The following is a 17,638-nucleotide window of genomic DNA, read 5'->3' on the forward strand; positions in this document are numbered from 1 at the left end:
GAAATAGAATTTATTTTGTAAATCAATTGTAGAATTCTTTTGTTTTGATGTATTGCAATTTGCAGGCACTGAAAATTGTGATCGCTCAGAAAATAAAGAAAAAGAGAAATAGAAGAGAGAGTTCATTATTAAGTAGAAAAGTGACTGGAGTGGAGAGGGAAGAAGGAAAACGCCAAAGGATGAAGCTTTATCAAATTATGGTAAATAAACTGTCTCGACCATTGAGCAAAAAAGAAAATGGGGGAACTCGTTTGGATGAATTGTTGGAAAAAAAGAATTGAAGAGCTTGTAAATACAACTGCAACTTGAATATGCAGAAGAAAAATACTTGTTTCCAACCTTGGCAAAATTGTTAATACACATAAAACACAATTGTATTAATTCCTCATTTCTGTCATGTATCTACATTGTATCTAGAAATATAATGATTTTTTAAAGTTAATATTTAGATTGTTTCTGAAATTATTCTAGTTTGAATTTAGATTCGGGTGACACACCAATAAATTAATACACCGATACAAAGTAAGTCGTTGCGTCAATTATACAACACGAATTTTACAAAGTGTATAGTGATATAGCGTGAATTTCAAAATTTCAAAACTATTATTATGTTCGATAATTAGTCACACTATTGCTATGTTTGGTAACTAAGGATCGAAGTGCCTCTATTTGTGAAAATTCCTCTTTATAAGTACCTTCGTGGGTCCATACCATAGATACAAACTCTCCTTAAGAGACTCACATGATCTGTTGCCAAAGTCCTCAAGCTGATTATATCTAATGGAATTTAGCATAGTATCACGGTGATTTCAGTCAATTCATATTAAACAGAGCTCAACTGGCTATTCTATATTACAGTATAATAATGTCATCTACACTGAGTTAATACCAGTAGGAGCAGAACTTTCTAATCTCTAGAAATTTTAATTAAAACTGTAAACCCAGCAACATTAATCTAAAGTGCCACCAAAAGGCTCAAAAACTTGTGTTCTACCTCTGATCAGAAAAGAGAATCTGTACACTGGGAAACGAAAGGTGACAACAAAACAGAACCAAACCAACGGATTACATGTAAATCTGGTAACCAAAGGTTAGCAAACTTGCAGCAAACACATGATGCAGGGTGCAGCAACCTTGAAATTTTGACCTGCAACGATCAGTTACATCCTTTGAGTCCACCAAAGAGGAACAACTCTGGCAATCAGCAGTTGCTCATGCTCTTGGCATCCAAAATCGCAACATACGCTGCATCTAATAACCAATTTTAATAGCAGTCAACATTTTTGCTTCGGAGAAACAAAACGTATTCCTTGCTTTCCAAGTTCCAAGTTCTTCTTCTTCCCATCATCAAGAGCAACAGACACAACAGATGAGCCTTCAAAGACTTCTACGACTGTCCCTCTATACCTGAAAAAGAACACAAATTGAAAGGTCAAACTAGCACACCTCAAGGAAAGTGAGGTACAGATTTATATGAATGCTCTTCTACACAATTTTGATATTTAAGAACCAGCAAGGAAGCCACGCTAGTTCAATGCCCAAATGAAACTTCTAACTATAGACAATGAATTCAAGTAACTCGCATTTCGCTCTCTAAAATTCTCTAGGAATTCCAACAGCTACTACTGCCGAAGATGGCATCTCAGCCACCGGCAGGGGTCCCACGACCACCGGACAAAGTTCCTGAGGGGCGCTCAAAGGAGATGAACAAAACCCAACAACTATCTCCCTCAAATTCATCCTACAACAGTGAGGAATCAAGTAACATTAATGCCAACACAGGTGATTCCGAATGAACAGTGGTGTAGGATTCAAGAAATTATTTCCCAGGTGAATTCTGGTGCAATTCGAGTTATTCCGACCATGGGAGATGAATTAGCACACCATAATCTCCCCACAAACAAAGAATCAACTCATTCTATCTTGCCAAATTCCAGTTCGAGATGTGGCGATTTGGAGAAAATCGCGACTGATGAACGGGACAAGCGCACACAAATTAGAGGTGCAAAAGAGGATATTCGTTCAAAAATGATCATCGGGGTTGATAGAGGAGATCAAGAGCTATCTCGTAGAAAAAATTCAGCTCTAAATATGGATGATCTTGGCAGCGACAAGTGTCAGAACTCCGGCGACCTCCGGCAGATGGAATTTTGGAGCACACCCAATACCAAACTATTCCTATAGGGGAACTCAATATTTCTATGCCTAAAGCCCCAATTCCTATGGATCAAGATGAATTGAATTTGAGAATTAGGGTTATGGACACTGTGGATCAGTCTCAATTGTTCCCAAAGCAAGGCTCTTCAAAAGGTTCAAGTAAGTACTCAGGTATCAAAATCTACCATATTAAAGGATCATGAATGCATAATTGTGGAAAGAGACAATCCTGCACAAGGTGATTTGGCCGGAAAAGGGTCTCCGGTGAATGTCAATTTGAATGATAATTTGGCAAAAGCCCCATCAAATTATCCCCAGGGCTCATCCAATATGGGTATTAAGGTTGCAGGGGAAAGGTACAATGTAAGTCTCTGTGATCAGGAATCTGACGGAGGAAATGAATCAGAGGCATCAAGTGAAGACCATTCAGGTTAGTCTTCTAATTCTAATTCTAATAATTGTCAATTAGCTAGAAATGTTGATATAACTGTGCCTTCTAATGTGTTGAATGTCAAGAAGTGTAATCAAGTTTTTAATGGTGAAAAAGATAAGGCCTTGACTTCTGAAATGCAACAGCAGGAGGTACCTCGTTTGGAATCCAATCAGAACACCAATAATAACCATAACCACATCAATGACTTACTCAATCCAATCAAAAACCTTATGTACCTAATACCACCCCACTCAAAATATCCAACAACTTCAAAGCCTTCAAACCTAACACCATCATACCTGAAAAGGCAAATAAAAACAACAACAATGCCACCACTGATCCAGTGCCTAAACAGTCCAATCAACCTAAGCCAAAAGCTGTTAACATACCTGAACCTTCTCTCCCTAATATTCCTCATTCCATAGTCACCAAACTTAGAGCTCAGGAAGCCCAAAGAGCTATCCCCATCAGTATTAACCCTCCTAAAATTACCACCAAACAGGACTATCCTGCTGTTGTGTTCAAGAAGGATGATTTTATGGTGAAACTTGCTGAGAGGTGTAAGTATACTTTGATTGGTAAGTTCATCAACACCATGCCAAAGATGGAAGTTATAAGGAAACAATTCATCCTGCAGACTGAATTAAGAGGGGGATGAAGCTGACTCACTACAACCCCAAACAACTTTACATTGATTTGGATAATGAATATGACCATGCTACTGTGTTATAAAAAGCTAAGATGTACATAGATGGGCAGCTGATGAGGTTTTTAAGTGTGAACTCCCTTAGTACCAGTTTGGGTGGTTTTAGGAGAGGTACCTTGGCATTGCTACTACCCTGAGGTCCTGGTTCCTTTATTATCTCCTATTGGTAAGGTTCTTTTTCTTGACTTGGCTACATATAAAAAAAGAGTTACTGTAGCCAAAGTCAAGGTTCAAATTGACCTCACAAAAGAAAGACCCCACCATGTTTGGATTGGATATGATGAAGATGAAAATGGGGATGGAAGATGGCTTTCTATTTAGTACGAGGGAGTGCCTGAATATTGTAGCTATTGCAGACACCAGGGTCATAATGTTTCTGCCTGTTCAGGTAAAATAAAGGATGAGGAAGTTAAAAGAAGAAAAGAACTGGAAGAGGCAAGGAAAAACAAAAGCATGGAGGGATCAGCAAACAAAAATAACAAGGATCAACCACCACCACCTACACAACAGCAACACAGCAAAGGAAAAGAAGAATAAATTAGACTCAGGAGCAATGGCAGACTCAGAAAAAGAAAGGAGGAAAAAATCCTCAGTACCAACAAAATCAGCAAATTTCACAGGTTAATAATGAACAAGGAAAAAATAAGATCTATAGGCCTAGATCACCACAGTGTCCTAAGGATGCTACACAGCAAGGTTCACAGCAACAATTGACAGGTATGAATTCTGAATTCAATACTCAAAACCCCAAAAATTGTAATGTTGATTCTGGAGTCCAGAATCAACACCACCCTCCCCAAAATTATGTTAATCAAACAGGTACCAAAAAAGATAACAGAGCTGAGGATAAAGAGACAAATTCTCAAGGAAAAGCTTTCTGAAGAAAACCACCAGAACAAACAGGTAACAAACACAAAGACCCAGGTGAACCCAGATCTGGCTCCCAAAGTCCTAAATGAAAGGACCTCAGGTATAAACTCAATGCTCCATCAACCCCACCCCAATGTTATTTATGTTTTGGCTGATAATAAAGTCTGTGGAGGTAAGGATGGGGAAAGTCAGGAGAAAACTACTAACTTGCAGGAAGGGATATCCAAAGGGGGGGTATTGTCTCATACTTCGCCTGAGAACCAACTGGCTGACCCTAGGATTGACTGTAGAGCCCCTGCTACCACTACGAATGCTGCTATCAATCCTTGTCTGCATGGACAAGGTTCCAATCCCACCAACAAAACACAAGAGGATAATAATTTAACTGATTTGGGGGTGGAGAATGTGACTCAGATTGAAGACACAGGTGGTATTCCTGCAGATGATCCTGGTAAAAATCACAATATGAAGCATGCTATTGCTCAAAAAGGTTTAAAGAGTGATCAGGTTCAAATTCCCAATCAAAGTCAAAATGACCAGGGTGTTAGTCCTCAAGTGCTGAACAACAAATCTACACTTGGTCTTAGTAAGAAAAAGAGAGATGCTATGAAAAAAGAGACAAATCAGAGAGGAAAAAAGAAGTGCTGAGAATGTACAGCAGAATCTAAACTGTGTTAGTGGAGGAACAAGCAGGAATTCATGAGATCTCAGTGATGACTACAGAGTAGTCCACTACTCCACTCAGAAGAAGAAGAGGATCCAGACCAGCTAGAAGAAGAACAGGAAGAGGAGGAAACAAGTGCCCATCTTCTTAAGGCTTTTGGTTCCACCATGAACACAGGTACTCAAGATGAAGTCCAACAAGTCACAGATAAAAATGGACTATCTCCTAGAGGACAAAAGGATAAGAAAAAGCATAACAAACAAGCTCACCTCAGCAACTCAGCTATCACTGCTACTGCTAAGAGTAGCATCAACACCAGGTCTAAAACACAAAAATCCTGATGATTAATACTTTGTTGGAATGCAAGGAGTATTAATACTCAAGGTGTGTTGGACAGACTCCAAAATCTTAAAGAGTACCACAGGATTTCTATGATTGCAGTGCTTGAACCATTCTCCAACAGATCCCAGCTCAACTTCTATAGAATTCAGCTCAGAATGGATAAAGCTACTCATAATCCCAACAGTAAAATTTGGATATTTTGGAACCAAGATATGGATTGTAATATATTGGATCAAGACGACCAGCATATTACCTGTGAAATCAAGCATGTATCTTGTCCTAATACCTTTCTCATTACCTTTGTGTATGCCAAATGCAAGGAGTACATGAGAAGACCACTCTGGGCAAGTTGTTGCATTTTCCAAGTTTGGGCAAACCTTGGTGCACTATAGGTGACTTCAATGTAATCACTGATGTTGATGAGAAGATGGGGGGTCAACCTTACAACATGAATAAAAGCTTTGAATTCATTAGTGTGATTGAAGCTTGTGGTCTCACTGATTTGGGATACCATGGACAAATATTTACTTGGTGTAATAATAGGGATATTGAGGGCAGAATCTGGAAGAGATTGGATAGAGCCATGGTTACTGATAAGTGGTTGGAGGTTATGCCTATGACTACTGTTACCCATTTGGCCTCCACTGGTTCTGATCACTGTCCACTACTTCTAGAATGCATTGACAGGCAAACTACTACAGTCAAATAATTCCTTCACTGCTGGCTGGAAAATAAAACTTTCTTTGATACTGTAAAGACTTGCTCGGAAAGACATGTTGAAGGTAATCCAATGAGAGTGTTTCACCAGAAAATGAAGAGGGTCTCCAATACTTTAACTGGTCTAGACAACAATTTGGAGACATTTTTGAATCAGTCAAAGAATTTGAAGAGAAGGTTAGAAGAGTTGAAGAGGATATTATTAATGACAACACTAGTGAGAACAGAGCCAAGCTCAATCAGATCAACGCCCAATATATCAGATTCTTAAAGGTTGAGCAGTCCATTCTCAAGCAAAAAACACAACTGCAATATCAAAGATGGTGATGCCAATTCCAAGTATTTCCATGCTATTATTAGAGGAAGAAGAATAAAGTTATTTATTTATAAGATTAATGATGAGCAGGGAAACACTATCCCAGGGGATGATATGATTGCGAAGGCAGCTTGCTCACATTTTGAAAAAAAATTCACAGGGGAAGATAAGGTGATCAATGAAGAAGTTCTTAAATGCATTCCTAGTATGATCACAGAGCAACAGAACCAACTCCTGCATGACATGCCTACAAAAGAAGAACTGAAAAGGGTAGTTTTTTCTATGACTGCTACCTCAGCTGCTGGTCCTGCTGGGATGAATGGAAAAAAATTTCATTCATGTTGGGCTATCATTAGTGAAGACTTGCTGAATCTGGTGCAGTACTTTTTCAGTGGTCACTGTATTCCCAAATTTATATCACATGCTTGCGTGGTTTTACTTCCAAAAATGGACCACCCTTACAAGTTGTCTGAGTTCAGGCCTATCTCTCTTAGAAACTTCACCAGCAAAGTCATTTCTAAAATTACTTTGTCTCACGCTTGCCCCCATTCTACCTCAGCTTATATCTGAGAATCAACCAGGGTCTGTACAAGGTAGAAGCATTTCAGAAAATATTATGCTGGCTCAAGAGATTATTCATAGCATTAAAAAACCCAAGGTTGGTGCCAATGTGGTTATTAAACTAGACATGGCCAAAGCCTATGATTGGGTATCTTGGTCATTTATTTGTCTAGTCATGAGAAGAATGGGTTTTGGTGAGATTTTAATTGATATGGTTTCGAGGACAATGTCTAACAACTGGTATTCAGCCATCATTAATGGTACCAGGCATGGTTTCTTCCACTCAACTAGGGGCTTAAAACAAGGTGACCCTTTGACCCCAGCTTTATTCATTCTTGGAGCAGAAGTGTTATCTAGAATGCTAAATAATCTTCATCAAAATTACATGTACACTGGTTTCCAAATGGAGAGAAGGGGTCCTCAAATAAATCATCTAAGTTTTGCAGATGATGTAATCATATTTACATCAACATGCAAGCATTCCTTGAAGCTTATCAGCAGGACTTAGCAGATTTATGAAGAAACATCTGGTCAGCTTATTAACAAGGAAAAAAGTCAGTACCTGATCCCTGCATTAACACTCCCCTGGATATTGTGAACAAGGTCAAAAAAATTACTGGTTTTAGATGCACTAATGCACCTATCACATACTTGGGGTGTCCCTTATATATTGGTGGCCAAAGAATTATTTACTTCACTAGTATGGTTGATAAAGTAATTTCCAGAATCAAGGGATGGCAAACCAAAATGTTGAGCTATGGAGGCAGAGCTACATTGATAAATCAGTCCTACAGTCCCTTCCAATTCACTTGTTGACTGCTATAACTCCTACCAAGACTACCCTCAAGAAATTAAATGTCTCATTGCTGACTTCTTTTGGGGTTGGGATAATGAGAAGAGGAAATATCATTGGGCCTCCTGGGAAACTCTCAGCTTTCCTTATGATGAAGGTGGTGTTGGTATGAAAAAGCTGGAGGATGTTTGTTTAGCCTTGCAATACAAACAGTGGTGGATTTTCAGATCTAAGAAAACCTTGTGGGGGGAGGGGGGGGGAGTATCAGAGCCAAGTATTGTAAAGGGCCCATCCAGTGATAAAGAAATGGAATACTGGGAAGTCCCTTGCTTGGAAGCACCTGATGAACAATAAAGATGATGTTGAAGCTCAAATTCAGTGGACCATCAATTCTGGGGATTGTAGTTTTTGGTGGGATGATTGGCTGGGGGTGGGTCCATTAGCTTACCACAATGGATACTTACCTAGGTTTAATAATACCACTGTCTCACAAGTCCTTCATCATGGAGTCTGGAATGAGGAGAAGTGAGACAACATACTCCTCATCATCTCATTCATAAAATCCTCAGCACTACTGTCAACTATCAACCTGACACTCCTGATCAGGCACACTGGAAGCTGAACTCCCATGGTAAATTCACATGTGCTTCAGCCTGAGGAAAAAGAAGACTAAAACTTTGTCTAATTCCCTGATTTGGCATAAAAACATCCCTTTCAAGGTTTCCTATTTACTATGGAGAACTCTCAGATGTAAACTCCCCACAAATGATAAAATTGTCTCCTTTGGTCTTGAGCCTGCTGCATGTTCTTGTTGTTACAGACCTGGATGGGATAACATTGATCATATCTTCACTTCTGGGCATTTTGCTAAGCATATTTGGAGTCATTTTTCCAATTGTTGGGGTATTCAGAATAGCAGCAGTCCATTGAGAAATGTCTTGATGAACTGGTGGATTTCTAAACCCAACAATGAAGTCCGTAAGCTCATGATTCAAGCCACTCCAATCTTTATGTGTTGGAACTTATGGAAGAATAGGTGTGCTAGCAAGTATGTAGGAAAGCAATCTAATACTTCCAGGGTCAAGTTCTCCATTATTAAAGACCTTTACATGTTAATTCTCACAGCTTACCCCTACCTCAATTGGCCTAGCAGCTGGAATGATTTGGTGTCTACAGTGGAGAAGTGTCAACATGAAGTAAGGGTAGTTCAAGTCAGTTGGTTTAAACCCCCTCGATCCATTGTGAAATTAAATACTGATGGGAGTGCTTTGGACAATCCGGGCAAGATAGGAGCAGGAGGTATCCTAAAAAACTACAAGGGTAACCTGATCTATGCCTTTGCTACTCCTTTAGGTGTTGGTTCTAACAACCAAGCAGAGGTACAGGCAGCTATGTTAGGTCTTACTTGATGTATACAACATGGGTACGGTAGGGTAATTTTGGAAGTAGACTCAGAGCTACTTGTTAAGTGGCTTAAAAAAGAGATCAACCCTCCTTGGACCATCAACAAGTATATTTCAGAACTTCAAGATTTAGTCAAGATGCTGGAATATTTTAAATGTAAACATGTCTACAGGGAAGCTAATTTCCCAGCTGATACTCTCTAAATACAGTCATATGGTCGACTCTACTCAACAATTTTATAATCATCATCAGTTACCACTAGGGGTGGGCGTTCGGTATTCGGTTCGGTATTTTCAAAATTCGGGTTCGGTAATTCGGTAATCGGTAATTCAAAGTATATACCAAATACCGAACTTTCAAACTTCGGTTCGGTAATTCGGTAATCGGTAAATCAAACTTCGGTTCGGTACGGTATTCGGTAATACCATATTTTTTTAATAGTTAATATACAATAAAAATTTATCCGCATTTAATATTTACATTAACCTAAAGAATACATATCTTAACTTATATTTTTATTACTACACCATAATTAAGTAATATATGCATTTTAACTTGCCGAATATCGAAATCGAAATTGCTCGTAAGCCACATTCTACGGAGGAGAAATGATACATCGTAAACAAAGAGAAAATAATTTATGAATCGATACAGAATAAAAAAATATTACCATGTAATAAAAATAATAAAAAAGAGTGAAAACAAAAATCTCTAATATATCATACATAATTTTTATACATATGTTTTTCTTTGAATTATCCAAAAATTCTACATCACTGCACTAATTATTAATTAGTTCCTGCAAAGATATGAAAGAGTTGAAATCTTTCGTTTTCAATGTAACTACCAAACAATTTATGTAGATAACTAACGTGGGAATCATGCAAAGTGAAATTAGAATTCTTAATCAATTGCATAAATTTGAAATTAGAATTTATAATTTTTACATGTACATGAATTAAATTTTAGCAGTTATCCATAATGTACGTGTAAGTGTGCATATAATATACGGTAAATGTGGGAAAGTTGAAATGAAAATGGTAAGGGAAATGAAAAAATGAGATAGTTTCCTCTTACTATACTCTTATTTTTTTGGTAATTTTTTTTCCAGTTTTTTTGTAAAAAAAAAAATATATATATTAAAAAGTTCGGTATTCGGGAAATCCCGAATACCGAAACCGAAATACCGAATACCGAATACCGAAACCGAAATACCGAAATATCAATTTCGATACCGATTCCCGAACCGAAATATCGAATTACCGAATACCGAAATACCGAAATAGCCGGTTCGGTTCGGTAATTCGGTTTTCGGTATTTTATGCCCAGCCCTAGTTACCACGTGATACTAGAGTTACAAGTTGGACAAAATTGGGATGGCAAATTTTAGAATAAGAAAATTGAAGAGAGTCGAAAAAACCCCTTAGAAGCTCACTGGATCACCTTTTTGGAACAGGTAGCACTTGTTCATTTCTTTTGTTTCTTCGTCTTTTAAGCTATATTTATTCTTAGGTATAGCTTCTGGGAAGAGGTCTTGTTTTAGTTAGGCTCGTCTTTTGGAAGGGGAGTCTCCCTTATTTATGCTTTCCTAGTACCTTTGTATTGAGAGGAGTCCTCTCTTCTAGGTGCATAGGTCTAGGTTTTCTTTACTAGTTTTGGGGATAAGTTGACCGACCTTAGTAGGTTAGTCGTCTTATGTAACACCATAGGGCGGAGGTAAGGTTTATGTCCCCCTCCTTGTACTTTTGCTAATTTTTGGTGATATGTTAAGGCCTGGGGGTGTTGCTCAGCTCCTGATCCCCTCAAGGGTCGTTAAAATAAAAATAAAAAATAAAAACTATAGACAGTGTGTTCCTTTGATTGATCCTACTATATCCTCAAGTCCCAATGCACTTCACTTGCTCTATTGATTGCCCTTTTCTCATTGCTATCATGATTACTAATCCAGAATATCACAGCACTCATTCCATTAAAGTTGCATAAATTTTAAGTATGCATAGTAAGCTTGACGTATCAATAAAATTACCAGGTATTATCAAACGGATGATGAAATTCCATTCTCTTTCCTTTTGCATCTTTTCCCAACTTCTGCAGTACCCAGCTAGCATCCAAGAAGTGATCCATTGTATTGTCTTCATACTGTTGTGATGAATTATCATCAGACCTGGTTGATGCTTTCTCCAAAAGCTGGTGCTCTCTTTCTTTTAGGCCTCTGCCCCTTAACCATGGTTTTCTCCTCCTCTCCTGGAGAAGCCCAGGCATTTTGACTTTCATGGTAAGGATTCTTGAACTTGAGCTTTAGGAGAGGTTTTGGATCCTTTCTCGCTGAATTTGATACTGAAGGAGTGCTATTTTTCTCGTCATTCAGGTCATCACAAGAAGCGGGCCCAGCTTCTGCATGTTTAACAGAAGCCAATTTGTTGTCCCTTGTAGCAGGAACTACAGCTGCAGCCCTTGTTATAACACTACCGTCATTGCTTCTTTTTCCTAAGATACCAAAAGTCTTGAGCGGAGGATAAGGTCCAGATCCATCGGCAAATTTTCCACCAACTTTGGCAGGGAAATGAGTACCTTCTGAGCTAATTTTCTTGATCTTTATTAAGTTACTTTCTTTGCCCCTATGATTTTGACCCTTCATTTGGTCCATATCATCCACCTTATGTCCTTCAGACACAGAAAAGGGAGGCGAAAGAAAAGTTAGTAATAGAAAAGTAAAAGTATGCTCCTAAAAGCAACAAGTAAAATATTATCTTCTTTCCCCACCCCCAACACAGAAAGTAAACAAGTTACAATTCGTCTTACCTTTTCCACCAACAAGTTTAGCTGCAGTGTCATTCCTTTCTGAGTTCTCATTCTCTCTCGGCTGAACTAGATCCTCACTACCTGATTAACAAAGAAGTACATATAAGAATATTTTTTGATAAGGTAAATAATTCTATTAATGTTGGGAAAATCTCTCATATACAAGAGGTATACCATAAAGTAGAGAATCTACACCATATAAGAAGAGAGCATAGAGTATTGAAGCTAATTACTTGATCTCAAGCAATTTAGACATTGAATTGAAAAGAATTTTAGGCAACAACAGATGGAAGAGCGAATCCAGAAATCAAATTTGAAAAAATAATAGGAAACAACAGAAGTATTGCCACCTACCCATTTCGACAGTGAGCTCATTGGTTTACAAATTAAACCAAAATTTCTAAAATTTCTATGATGCAGATTGAGGTTAAGGAGGGTCCAGTACAAGAGATAGAGGCTCATGGGAGATGTACCTTAGGCTTGCAAGGTGATACCTAGCCGTTAAGTCATTTAAAAAGATCATTAGTTGGGTAGACAGTTTAGTCTTCTTTACTTTATTAGCTCAAGTTATGTTATTTACACATCTCGGGTTAAGAATATTATATATTGTACTGTTCTTCTTTGTAATGGGTTTTATTAATGATATATCTCTAGCCGTAAATTAGCTAGAATTAGTTAATTCTTCTTCTCTTTGCAACTTTCAGTGTTTACTGTTCCATTAGCTTACTGTTTATCAGTTCTTGCTTCATTTGGTATCAGAGAAGCTCTTGAGCTCTCTGTGTAATACAATGGCAGCAGATATGAACGAGATTAAATCTATGATGGAAAGAATGACATTGGAGATTGCTAACTTCACAATGAGGCAGGCTCAGCTGGAAAGTCAGCATGAAAAGGCGCTTGCTGAGTTGAAGGAATCCATTGAGGAAGTAAGAAGATATGACAGAGGAAAAAATACAGAGGTTCCTGATACTGGAGGTGGGAATGGAGAAATCTACACCCCATTTGGTAATCCCATGGTTGGTTACCTCATACTGCAGGGGTTTCCCACCTTTGAGAAATATTCTCCAGGGGGGTTTTGCAATGGAAGCTAGTCCATTGCCACCCTTTTCAACTCAGGGAGACACTATGCCAACACATGCTCCTGTAGGTTCAAAGCCACAGCAAGGAGGCCATGGAGGAGGAACCAGTACTGCAGGACATCAAACCTCCATCACCAAGGAGCCACCACCATGTCAAGGATGATCAAGATGGAGTTTCCCAGGTTCAATGGAACCAACTTGAGCGCTTGGTTATGCAAGGTAGGGCAATTCTTTTCCTTAAATGAAGTAGCTTATAATCAGAGAGTAAAAGTGGCTTCTATTCACTTTGATGATATAGCTATAGAATGACTTTAGCCTACATCAGGAGCAGGTCTCATATGCCTTATCCTTCTTGGGAGGAATATGTATATGCATTGATGGACAGGTTTGGGGCTGAGTATGCAGACCCAATGTCTGAGCTGAAACTAGTCAAACAAAATGGGATGGTGGAAGATTACCAAAAGGAATTTGAAAGGATTATGACTAGGTTGGTGATACTTCCTGAATATGCTATCAGTGCCTTTATTACTGGGCTTAAGCCTGAGATAGGTTTCACAGTAAAGAATCATAGACCTCACTCACTTCCTCAAGCTTATCAACTAGCTAGGAACACTGAGTTACAGGTCAATGCTCAATTGAAACAGACCAAATCCTCTATGTATGGGAATAGCTCATCCTCACATCCTAGAGGGGGGTCTTATTCTCAACCTAAGAGTGGTTCTTATAGAGGGAACTTCAGGGGTTCATTCACCAGGAAGGAAGGAAATCCACCTAGAAGAGAGGGGGTGGCCAACTTTAACAGGAGCAATACTAGGAGACTCACTCCAGCTGAGATGAGTGAGAAGAGGCAAAAGGGGTTGTGTTTCTTTTGTTATGAGACATGTGTTCCAGGCCACAAATGTCAAACGTCCAAGCAGTTATACTTATTGGAGGTCATTGATGAGGAAGAGCAAGAAATGGAAGAAGACACTGAGATGCAGGAAGTGGTGGATGTAGGAGAAGAAGAAGAAGGGGGGAAATGTGAAATTTCAGTTCATGCATTAACTGGTATTCCAGGCTTTCACACAATGAGAGCGGTGGGATACAATGATAAGAGGCCATTGAATATTTTGATAGACCCTGGAAGCACTCACAATTTTATTGATGAAGAACTGGTCAAGCAATTGGGATTGAAGGTTCAAGCAGTGAGGCCACAATCAGTCAATGTGTCTGATGAAAGTGACACACAAACTGATGAGATGTGTCATCAACTTTCCTGGATGATACAAGGGGATACATTTGTGGATATCTTTCTGTTGCTGCCCTTAAGATCTTGTGATTTGATCTTAGGGGTACAATGGTTGTTACCCTTGGGAGACCTTCAACTTAACTTCCAGAAATTGACCTTGGGTTTTGTGTATCAAGGCAGGAAGGTGGAGCTAAAAGGCATCAAGGAGAATACTAAGCTGGTGAATGCCAAGAACCTGGTTAAAATGGCACAAAATGGTGATCAGCTATTCATGATCAGAGTATTACCTACAGTAGAACCACCAGAAGAGGAAGGTGAAGGGATTCATCCTCAGATCATGTCCCTTACTGATGAGTTTCAACTGTTGTTTGGTAATCCCAAAGAGTTACCTCCTTTCAGAGCAACATTTGATCACAGAATTCCATTGGAGCATGGCAGTAACCCAGTGAATACAAGGCCTTACAGGTATTCTTCTAGGCAGAAGGATGTTATAGAAGGGTTGGTACAAGAGATGCTTGATCAAGGCCTCATCCAACCCAGCTGTAGCCCTTATGCCTCACCTGTAGTTCTAGTGGGGAAGAAGGATGGTTCATGGAGGTTATGTGTAGACTACAGGGCTCTGAACAAGCTGACTATCAAAGATAAATTCCCAATTCCCATCATTGAAGAGTTACGTGATGAGTTGGGAGGTTCCCAGATATTCACTAAGCTTGATTTAAGATCAGGCTATCATCAAATCAGGATGGCAAGGGAGGATGTTCAGAAAACTGCATTTAGGACTCAATCTGGCCACTATGAGTACCTGGTCATGCCCTTTGGTCTCACTAATGCACCCTCAAGTTTTCAAGGGCTGATGAACCATGTTTTTAAGGAACACCTCAGGAAGTTCATTTTGGTTTTTTTTATGACATTCTGATATACAGAAAGAGTCTAGAAGATCACTTGCAGCTCCTGAGGATTACTTTTAACTAATTGATTCAACATAGATTGTTGGTCAAGAAGTCAAAGTGTTCTTTAAATATGGTATAATTAGATAGTATAAATATGAGGATATTCTCTAACCCCTTTAATTAGGCAGTTAAGAGATTGTGTAATATTTTATTAATTTCATTCCTTATTTACAATATATGTAACAATTATTTAATTTCATCAACTTGAGGGAATAATCAAGGAATTAAATTCCCAATATCTCCTCCTCCTCTTCTTCTAATTTCTCAAAGTTAAATAAGTTAAATTTGACTTGTACATAATATTTTTAATACAACAATAACAACATAATATACCAATGAAATCCCACAAGTGAGGTCTACGGAGGGTAGAATGTACGCAAACCTTACCACTATCTCGTGGAGGTAGAGAGACTATTTCCAAAAGACACTCGGCTCAAGTGCAACAAATCTCGGTATAAAGAAGAAGGAGACAATGAAGAGAATATAGCAAATAACAAAGAAAACAGTGCAAAGTCCACCGGAGAAAAGCCAAAACAACAATAAAATCATGTGATAATTGAAACTCCATAACAACATACTAGGGTAGATTAGTTAAAAAATCAATAATAAACAATAACAATATAAAAAAATAGAAACTACAATAATACAACTAGTACCATCGCAAACACCGGCAACCCTAAGCAAGACAACACTACACTACCTAATAACTTTCTACCCTAATATTTTCCCTCCACACCCTCCTATCTAGGTTCATATTCTCGGTAACCTGAAGTTACATCATAACCTGTCTTATCACCTCTCCAATACATAATATTTGTAATAATAGGGGAAATCAAGATTTTTTTAGAGAGTCTGAGATAGAAAAATCATATCCAAGTTTAAAATTTGAATATTAAAAGGAATTAGATTCTTGAAATTTGTGAAAGTTATATATGAATAATACCAAGACTGGAATAGTATGATATTTTAGAACATCCAAAGTAGGAGTATCATATAAATTAGGGAAGATGGGGCATTATTCTACACAATTATCACAAGTTTCAAAACTTTACATCCCTGATAAATTAAACTCTGATACATTGCTCTTCTCTCAAACTAATTTCTTAACAGTCACTTTGGTATTTTTATTTGCCACTCATATATTAAACGAGTCAAAGTTAAACGTTCTATAATCCATGCTCATTCAGATAATGTCAAAAGAGATGGAATGGATCGCATATTGCTAGAAAAAAGAGAAAAAAGAACCCATAAAAATTCAATCTTTCTATGTTTTCTCCATATAATCTACCCTTTCCAGCTTCCACCAAAATAAAATAGCTCCTAATCAACTTCTCCTATTTTTTAAATTGCTTAATATATTAATCATATTCCAGATATCTAAAATCCCAGAACCACCCAATTCCTACACTGAATACTTTCTTCCCACGTTTAGCTCCTTTCCTTCAAACAGGTCTTCACCCCCAAAAAAAAAAATTGCAAGCAGGAAAATTTATTAAATGTGGGGTTTTCGAGGTTAAAAAAAAAAAGGACCAGAACAAATAGAAATTAGGAAACTCAAGAACGAAACAAGAAAAAATAAAATAAAATAAAATAAGGGAAAAGCACAAAATTAATACCAATAACTAAGAAGAATGAAGAATATAAAAAATTCTGTACAAGGAGGAAAATAAGATTTAGGGTTTTACATGGAAGCAGAGAGATGATGCTGCAGATACTTCTGAGGCGAATCCAGTTGCAGTTGGAGAAGACAAAATGAATATAATTGTCTCTCGGTATATATGCATTTTTTATGATGTATTTATTTAATGGCTCTATTACATAACACTTATCAATCCGAAACTCTACCATCTCGACCAAATTTTTACAAAGCTTTAAAGGTTGTATTATGGCACTAATAATGTCATTATTATAAACGAAGGAGAAGCTCTAAGTATGATGATCGCTTACTTAAATAACATCATTCACCATTAATGGTGAAAAAAGAATGACCATTATGCAACATTATGACATAAAAATATAAATTAATATTCTACAAAAATATTTCTTATTTTGATAACAATAATATTTTTTTAATCACTTATAAGCGCATATATATATATATATATGTATGATCGCTTGAGTCAGGGTGGATCTATGTTGTTACACTGTATATATAAGATAAATTTTTTAATTTGCGTGTATATATTTATTATTGAATCCCCTAAGCATAATCCAAAGGGCTTAGCTTAGTGATAAAGGGGTTCAATATTTTGTCCAGCTATACCAGTTTGCGTGTTCGAACTTCGTTAACCACACTTTTTTCCTTTTCCTGTCTAATTTTAGGTGCATTTATAGGCTTAGTTTTAGGCGTGCTTGATTTTTTTTGAACCCCTGATAAAATTTCTGCCTCCGCCACTAGATTGAACAATGTTAAATTAACGACAATTTAAATTTTACAGGTATTAAAACCTTTGCAATCAAATTGTACTCAAGAACAACTTTATGATAATTTTATATTCATTTAAGATGTTTTAGAATTCTAATATTGTAATAATCAAAACAAATAATTATGGTAACAAAACTGTTCGACCATTGAACATAAAAGAAAATTGAGGAACTCGTTCGGATGAATTGAAA

The 17,638-nt window shown here is 37.6% G+C and overlaps 1 pseudogene; it reads right to left on the bottom strand.

The window, feature by feature from the left end:
* Positions 1–823: 823 nt before the first annotated feature.
* LOC129886974 (uncharacterized) lies at positions 824–16,918 on the bottom strand (annotated as a pseudogene).
* Between the last annotated feature and the right edge of the window lie 720 nt (positions 16,919–17,638).

The sequence above is a fragment of the Solanum dulcamara genome, chromosome 4, assembly GCF_947179165.1.
Source record: "Solanum dulcamara chromosome 4, daSolDulc1.2, whole genome shotgun sequence".
NCBI classification, from domain to species: domain Eukaryota; kingdom Viridiplantae; phylum Streptophyta; class Magnoliopsida; order Solanales; family Solanaceae; genus Solanum; species Solanum dulcamara.